Source organism: Natrix helvetica, assembly GCF_964273705.1.
Source record: "Natrix helvetica genome assembly, chromosome: 7".
In the NCBI taxonomy this organism is placed as follows: domain Eukaryota; kingdom Metazoa; phylum Chordata; class Lepidosauria; order Squamata; family Natricidae; genus Natrix; species Natrix helvetica.
In genome coordinates this window covers 11371862-11380460 of record NC_138558.1, presented here as the reverse complement: position 1 = coordinate 11380460, position 8599 = coordinate 11371862, and the positions used below count along the sequence as shown (strand labels likewise).

Genomic DNA, 8599 nt, shown 5'->3' with positions numbered 1-8599 from the left:
GTGCTCGTCGGCTTCTGTCTCTGTTTTTTTTTTTTTATAATACCCCAGCGGCTTCGCGTGTACAAAGTGGGCGGGCCGAACGCCGGAAGTCGGGCGAGCTTTTGAGGGAGGGAAAGGCGGGAGAATGGAGCGGAGACGGGGGACGAGGAGGCGCGACGTCGGTTGTCAGGGCGCCGTCAGCCGGCTTATTATGGGATGCGGCGGCGTCGGAATGGCGCGAGGCGCGTGATTTTGAACCGACGCGGAGCCCTTGACGCCGGGCTCGGCTGGCTTGAGGTGGCGGCCCGGTGGCCGCGAGCGAAGGAGCGAGAGAGCCCCGGCCAGGCGGGAAACAGACGAGAGAGCAAACGGGGGAAGGAGCCCGCCAGGCCCCGGCAGGTGAGATGCCGGCGTCGCGGTGTGAGGGGCGGAGGGGAGGGGGAGAGCGAGCGGTGGGCTTAACGGCGAGCAGCGAACGCCTTGACAGGACCGAGCTGTGGCCGCCTCCTCCTCCTCCTCCGACTCCCTCCTCGGGGCGGGGACTGCCAGGCGGGTTGGGGAAGCGCCGTGGGGAACCGCAGCCGGTGCTTCAGCCCCGTTGGTGGCCGCCGTCCGGACGTCAGGCGGTCCCGGCGTCTCAGGTGTCTCAGGTGGGGCGAAAGGCGGCCTTCGAAAAGGAGAGGGGGCGGGAGGGTTTTCGGCCCTTTGGGCGACGATCGCGAATGGACGGGTTAAACTTGACCGTCGGGGTTGCTTTGTGGAATGGGTGGATGGAGGGGAGGGCGGCCGTCTTGCCACTGCTGGGAAAGGGAAGAAACCTAACAGGATGTTTACCTGCCTCCTTAGAGACATTATCAGCGATGTTAGTCTCAATCGATAGAAATGAAACTTAGTTAAATGTGTTCATGTATAATGGAGAAATGTTCAGATTTCTATATCTAAACATTTCTAAGAAAGATATAGATGAACATGAGATAAAGATGAGTTCACACACAGTATAAATGTATAATTTTAAAAAATAATTAACATTACAAAAATGTTTACCTACTTTCTTATAGAGATTATTAGCAATGTTAGCCTCAATTGGATCAATAGAAGTGAAACAGAGTTAAATTTGTTCATGTATAATAGAGAAAGGTTTAGATACAACAATTAGAGATAGAGAGGAAGGTAGAGATAAAGAGGAGGAGTTAGGCATTTTTTTTAATATATATGTTTGAATAATATAATAAGGATTATATTATATAATATAATGATATTATGATTACTTAAATTTGAGAAATGTGATAGAGAGATTATTAACAATATTAGCATCAATTGGATCAATATAAATGAAACTTAGTTAAATTTATTCATGTATAATACAGAAAGGTTTAGATAGAACAAGTAAGATAGATGAAGGTAGAGATAAAGATGAGGAGCTAGGCATTTTGTGAATATATATGTTTGAATAATATAATAAAGATTACTTAAATTTGAGAAATGTGATAGAGATTACTAATATTGTTATTGTGAATTGGATTAATACCAGTGATACCCAGAACCAACTCTGTTCGCACACAATATAAATGTATAATTAAAAATAATAATTAAAATATATTACAAAGAAATGTTTACCTAGCTTCTTATAGAGATTATTAGCAATATTAGCATCAATTGGCTCAATATAAATGAAACTTAGTTAAATTTATTAATGTATAATACAGAAAGGTTTAGATAGAACAAGAAAGATAAATGAAGGTAGAGATAAAGATGAGGAGTTAGGCATTTTGTGAATATATATGTTTGAATAATATAATAAAGATTACTTAAATTTGAGAAATGTGATAGAGATTACTAATATTGTTATTGTGAATTGGCTCAATATAAATGAAACATAGTTAAATTTGTTCATATATATATTAGAGAAATGTTTAGATAGAAAAATTAAAGATATAGATTCAGGTAGAGATGAAGATGAGTTAGGCATTTTTTTGAAAATATATGTTTGAATAATATAATAAGGATTACTTAAATTTGAGAAATGTGATAGAGATTACTAATATTGTTATTGTGAATTGGGTTAACATGAATGATACCCAGAACCAACTCTGTTCACAAACAATATAAATGTATAATTTAAAAATAATAAAAATATATTACCAAAAAAAAGAATGTTTACCTAGCTTCCAAAATAAACCCCTAACATGTCTAGGGCTGTGAAAATGATAATAACTTGGTTGGGAAAGCTTTTGCTTTTTTGTTTGTGTATGTATGTGTATATGTGTGTGAAAGAGGAAGAAGGGGGTAATAAAGTTTAAAATAAATTTTATTTGCATACATACAGTAGTGATACCTGTCCTATCATTTTCGATCAGCCACCCTTTATGTCAGGTGCACAAAAAGGAGTGAAATGGGAAATCGACTTGCTAGATAAAATGATTAGGTGCAAATAGACATACATATTATTTTCACAGCTGAAGACAAAGCAGAAATGGTTAAATTGATTATTTTATTTGAAGAGGTTAATTAAGTAAGTTTTTCATTTGGATATCACTCCTGGATTTTGTTCATTTGGATATCACTCCTGGAAGAAACCAAACAGAATTGTTTACTTAGCTTCTAAAACAAACCCCTATAACATGTCTAGGGCTGTGAAAATGATAACAACTTGGTCGGGAAAGTCTTTGCCTTTTTAAAAATATTTTATGTAAAAGAGGAAGGAAAGAAAAAGTTTAAAATTTTGTTTGCATGCATACTGTAGGGATATCTGGCCTGTCATTTTCCTTTGGGTTGTGTGGGGGAGAGGAGGTCAGCCACCTAATGCCAGTGCAGTAAAGGAGTGAAAAAGGAAATCAAAGACTTGCTAGATAAGATGAATAGATGCAAATAGACCAGTGGGTCTCAACCTTCCTAATGCCACGACCCTTTAATACAGTTCCTCATGTTGTGGTGACCCCCAACCATAAAATTATTTTATGTTTTACATATTTTTTTGAAAATATGTGTTTTCCAATGGCCTTAGGCAACCCCTGTGAAAGGGTCGTTCGACCCCCCCCCCAAAGGGGTCCTGACCCACAGGTCGAGAACCACTGAAATAGACATACATACTATTTCTACAGCAAGGAAAAGAAAGCAGAAATGATTAAATGATTACTTTATTCAAAGAGCAGAATATGTTTAAGTGTCTTTTTCATTTGGATATCACTTCTGCATTTTGTGCTTGTGATGGAAAAAAATTAAACTTTGATTTTGGTTTTGTTGAGTAGATAGATTTGTCGTTATATTTGTCGCTAGTTATATACTAATGTGTAAAAAAAAAGACAAACTTTATTTGCTGTTAAAGCAGCCTCAATTTGTTCGTATCATAGATGTCTTTTTGTCTACTTTTGGTAAGTACATTTCAGGTCCATAGAGTTAGTAATATCTTCTGAAACTATGATGATCCATTCCGCAGAAAACAATAGATAAGCTAATGAACAAATAGGTTTATATAAAGCATGCACACTCACTGTGGATGAGTGGAAGACTATATAAAATATATTTGAAAGTCAATATGAATTATTGCTATGTTGACAGTGAAAATGATGTTGGGAAGTTGAGGTAAATCTACAGAGTACTTAGAGCCAAATAGTAATTGCATATTAAGAATCTAATCTTTTCTAAGGCTGTGTAATTATTTTCAGTTTTCAGTATTTGCACTTTTCCTTTCGCTGACATGCCAGGGACTAGACATGAAAAAGTTGGTGACACCAACGTAAAAGTAAAATTTTATTTCCATTCAATGGAGTGGAATGTGGAGGCTAAACCCAAATTTTTCAGGGGTGGCATACAACATTGGGCCATACATTGTGAGCTTCTGTTCTATAATTGTTTTAAATGTAAATTAAATGGCTTGATTTTTTTGGGGGGGGAGTCCTTGGTACTGTCTGAAGTTAGTTATTGGACTTTTATTACCAAACTATAGCATGAGCAAGTAATGTTAGCAAAGCAAACAACCAAGGTCAGAGAGCACCAAGAACTCCACAGTTCAATCCAGAGCTACATACCAGTATATTCTCTTCTGATAGGACCTATTTTGTTCCCTTTGAATTAGTGCCAATGTAGGAAAAGGAATCAGGCTTTTACCTTATTGTAGCATAGGCGATGGTATTCAGATTAATTTATAACTGCTAAAATTGTACATTAATCTTAACATATTCAAAAATTTCTTTCAAGTTTTTGGTGATATGATTGTTGTGGCCAATGGCTTGGCAAGATTGTGTTGATGAGAACCTAACACATAGAAACTTAAATTTGCTCAGATGTTGAATTGTTGTAATTTGGGAACAACTGAGAATCACAGATTTGTTGCTAATGTAAAGTGTGTGCCCAGTATTTATGCCGGTGCTTATTTGTGACAAAGCATTGGCTTTACAATTTTTCTCATTGTGATTTACAGAATATCTTGAATACATTCATGGCTTTAACATTTGTCATTCTACAGTGCTATTTTCATTTGACTATTAAGAGGTGTGCTAGCGGCTTATAGAAGCCCTGCCTGTCACTCAAAGAAATCCAAGGCTCAAATTCTTTCTGCAATTTCACATCTGCCAGCTTTACTTCTGAGTAAATATGTATTATGTTAGTTCACTCAAGCTCTATAACTCTTTGTTGTCTTTAGTTTGCTCTGCTGATTTGAGTGTCATTCTTGAGAATTTTGCAGGTGACCCAAGTAAACATTTTCTGAGCTGTTCTACAGCAGGGGTGTCCAAAATTGGCAACTTTAAGACTTGTGGACTTCAACTCCCAGAATTCTCCAGCCAGCAGCTGGTTGGAGAATTCTGGGAGTTGAAGTCCACAAGTCTTAAAGTTGCCAAATTTGGACACCCCTGCTGTACACAGTTGTTTGCCTATGGAGATTTTCAGTCTTCTAGGTCATGGTTGTCCCAAAAGTGATTTTTTTCCCCAAGAGGCAAGTGGACTTTCTGGTTTTTCTTTGAAGACTTTTCGCTTCTCATCCAAGGAGCTTCTTCAGATTCGGAACTGAAGAAGCCTCTTGGATGAGAAGCGGAACGTCTTCAAAGAAAAACCAGAAAGCCCACTTGCCTCTTAAAAACAAAAACAAAAAGCACCTTTGGTGTACACAGTTGTTGTTTGGAACTGTATCACCTACGCTGCGCTTTTGCTCTTGCATTTCTACCTAACGTTTTCAAGCTCAGCTTCTGTTCATCTCAACGACCGATATTCCTCCGTCCCATTTTTAACCGGAGAATCTGGACCCTGAGCGAGAACTACTCCGCTGCGTCTTCTGCTCGTCGAAATCCGCCGCTTTTTCAATGGCGCAAAGCAGGGCCGCCTGTTAAGGTGCCGCGGGGACTTGGAAGGCAGCCCGATCCACCGGCGGGGGGCGCGACGTGTCCGGAGCGAATCCCCCTCCTCGCTCTCCGGCTGCGCCTTCGTCTCGGGGCGCAGGTGGTCCGCTCCGTTGGCCGTCGGGGCAGGGCCATCGGGGTCCGGGCGGGCATGGTTTCCCGGTCCTCCTTTCCTGGCGGTGGGAGGGCTTCCCTGGGCGGGCTCCGGGGCGGAGGCGAGGAGGCCGGCGGGGGTTGTTGCGGAGCTGGGGCTGCGAGGGTGATGACGAAGTGAAAATGGCGGATCTTTCGAAATCCTATCCCGGCCCTTGACATTCCAGAAGCGGCAGCTCAACAGCCCGAAGAGGCTCCTCTGACCCGCTTGGCTGCCAGCGGCCCCTCCAGCTGCCTCTCTCTCGCCCTCCCCGCAGCCGGACAGACCCTCGGGGCGGGACGCCGCCTCCCCGCCCGGGAGCTGGCACCGACCAGCTTAGAAGGACTCGCGGCTGCCTCCCGGAGAGGGTGAGAGAAGGGCGCATCGAGAGGTCTGGGCAGCCCCGGATGCGCCGGCCGCGGAGGCTGGAGCCGATCGAGGGGCTTCTCCTGCTTCGGATTGCAGGTGTTTCGTCCCCGGAAGCGCCGCTGGGAAAGGGATCGGGAGCTCCCGGGGCCTAATTTTCTTCCCTCGGGGGTGGGGGCGGGGGCGATCGAGAGCTGTCCAGCTGTGCCACGGCTACTCAGCTGGGAGGATAGGACTCGCGGGGCGAGGGAGGTGGCGGCGGCATTTTTTTCTGGAGGAATCCAGGCTGGGGCTTTGCTGCCTAGGAAAGTCTTCTTCATCCTTTGCTGTACAGGTTCAGCGAAGGATTAGGAGTGCCTTAAAATTGCTCCCGGGACACAAAAGAGTCTTAAAAAACTAATTTCATCCGGCTTCTCTTTCCCACACGAATGGGTGTGTTTCAAAAGTCACCTCTTGTAAATTAGCACTTGCGAAAGCTTCCACCTGTGTTTGGCTGTTCATATTTATCATAAGTAAAATAAAATAAAATATTTTTTTTTAAAAAAAGAAAACTCATTAACTTTTGAAAAGCACAGCTCAGCGTAGCAATCAGTAAAAAGAAAAGTTATTAGGAAAAAATAGGGTTTTCTCCTCTTTTTTTAATAGGCTTTGGATGGTGAATTAAGACAGGTCCTATTCCTGGCAAAAATGCCGTAGACAAATGATAATTATTCCACATAATGCCTCTGGAAGAAAAAAACATTTGTATTTAACAGCTGAATTCTAAAGTGCCGCCAATTAATCTCACCATTGTTGTTTATTTTATTTCAGGGTAGAACCATTTTTCTATGGATCTGTAGCTCTTCCACCGCTTTGAACTTTGTAGCAGCTTTATTTTATAGAATTTATAATGTGATTAAATGTTATGATTTTATACCCCAAAATAATTAGAAAGTGATATATTCAAGTGATATATTAGAAACAAAATACCTGATAATGTAACCAAGGGATTCTTTGCTATCTTCCTCTTCTACAGTTGTATTTAAAAGGCCTCATTTTAAATAATACATAAATCACAAATATAAGGCATTTCAACCAGTGTAGAAAAAACTGCTTAGTTTTGAATTCTAGGTACTTTCAGTATTTGATGGAGTATTTATCTTTAAAAAAAAACATTGGCAGAAGTATAGGAGAACTGTTTGTATTTAGATCATTATGTAATCTTTATATTGTATGCTATAAAATGAAAACCAACATAATCTGCAGATTACTTGCCTGCTTTTGATATGTGTTATATTCTTAAGTAAAATACTTTTACATTTTCAAAAACTATGCAAGCAATGCACCTGTAAATTGCAATGTTGCATCAGCACACTAACTTATGACAGCAGTTGCAGCTGTTATGGTTGCCATCATTAAGGGAATCAAATTGTTAGGCACAGTACCATATGATTGTTATTTGTAACTTCTTACCAGCTTGTCAAAAGCCATCGGTGAAGTTCACAAATGGCAACCATATGACCGCAGAATATTGTGCCCATTGTAATTGTGAGCCCGTTGCCAAGCACCTGAATCACAGTAATGTGACTCGGGATGCTGACATGGTCACAACTACGAGGATTGGTCATAAGTCTCATTCAGTGCCATAGACTTGGCAGCTAAAGGAATATTTTCAAGGGAATATTTTCCAAGCAGAATGTATACCCAGCTAAGTAACAAAACAAAAAACAGCAAACAAAAAACAGTTAAGATTTGTGTAGGAAATATCTTTGATTGTATTAACTTCTATTTCCTCTAAAACATACTACATATTTTTCTCTTCTGAATCAAAAATAATTCAGGAACATTACAAATATTGGATGTAGAATTGAAGAATCCCATTTCTTTACTTAAGGTTTTTTTTTTTACAAGAAATTCTAAGTTCAGTCAGTTTACTTACAGTAACACTTCAGGTTTATGTTGAAAAAATGTTGGTTATTTGAGTAGTCCAAAGAAGAATTCATCAGAAAATTCAAATTTTATCTAAGAGCAGGTGATATAAGTCTAGTGATACTACTATTTACAAATAATTCTCATCCAGTAATGACAAGTGAAAATTTAAATAAAACCTGCCTATAATCTTGGATTTCATGGCTTATAAATCTGAAATCCAAATATTTATTATAACAAAGTTAAATAAGGTTCCCTAAATGTAAAACATTCATTAAACATAGAATAGCTGGTGAGCTTATTGTAGTTTAAAAAATGTCGTTTTAAAAAATGCTGAAGTCATACACATTGTTTTATGAATGACTAAACCACTAGTCCTGTGGCCTGTTTTAATTATTAGTCATAAAATAATACAGAGTCATAAAGAACCTTTTTAATCAGTGACCCAAACTGTTAGTATTTCATTAATGTATGAGAATACTTTGTAGATAAGCCTTTAATTATGCATGGGAATTTAATATGAATAGTCTGTTTGGTATTTATAATTAACTTTGAGGAACTAAATGTCCATGTAGTCTGATATCTAGGATAATGGTGCCTGAAAAGAGAGGCTTCTGTATAAAATATATTTTCTGATGAAATCTAGTTAAAAAATAACATCCATGTTGATGGATGTTAAAGTAAGTAGACTTACAACTGACTGTTTTCATATATACAACACACATAACCACACATCTCAATTATACAAGATTGTTGTGTTTCCTGTAACTCAAAAATTCCTAGTGTGTGTTCTAATCCATGATAATATACTCTACAAAAATCAATGCTAAACATAAGTACTCTTTAAAAATAAAGATCCGTTTGAACCCACCATAGCCAA

General features: G+C 39.4%; 1 protein-coding gene across 5 annotated transcripts in view; it reads left to right on the top strand.

Moving 5' to 3' along the window:
* Nucleotides 1–130: 130 nt before the first annotated feature.
* The window catches only part of LIN54 (lin-54 DREAM MuvB core complex component), a 37762-nt gene continuing 29293 nt past the window's right edge, over nt 131–8599 (top strand). Inside the window, exon 1 of one of the 5 annotated variants that reach the window (XM_081959209.1) lies at nt 131–378. The gene's annotated coding sequence lies outside the window, so the exon portion shown is untranslated. Of the gene's footprint in view, nt 379–5049; nt 5911–8599 lie in introns of those variants that run through there. The other 4 variants (XM_081959205.1, XM_081959208.1, XM_081959207.1 and 1 more) reach the window with 4 other exon arrangements.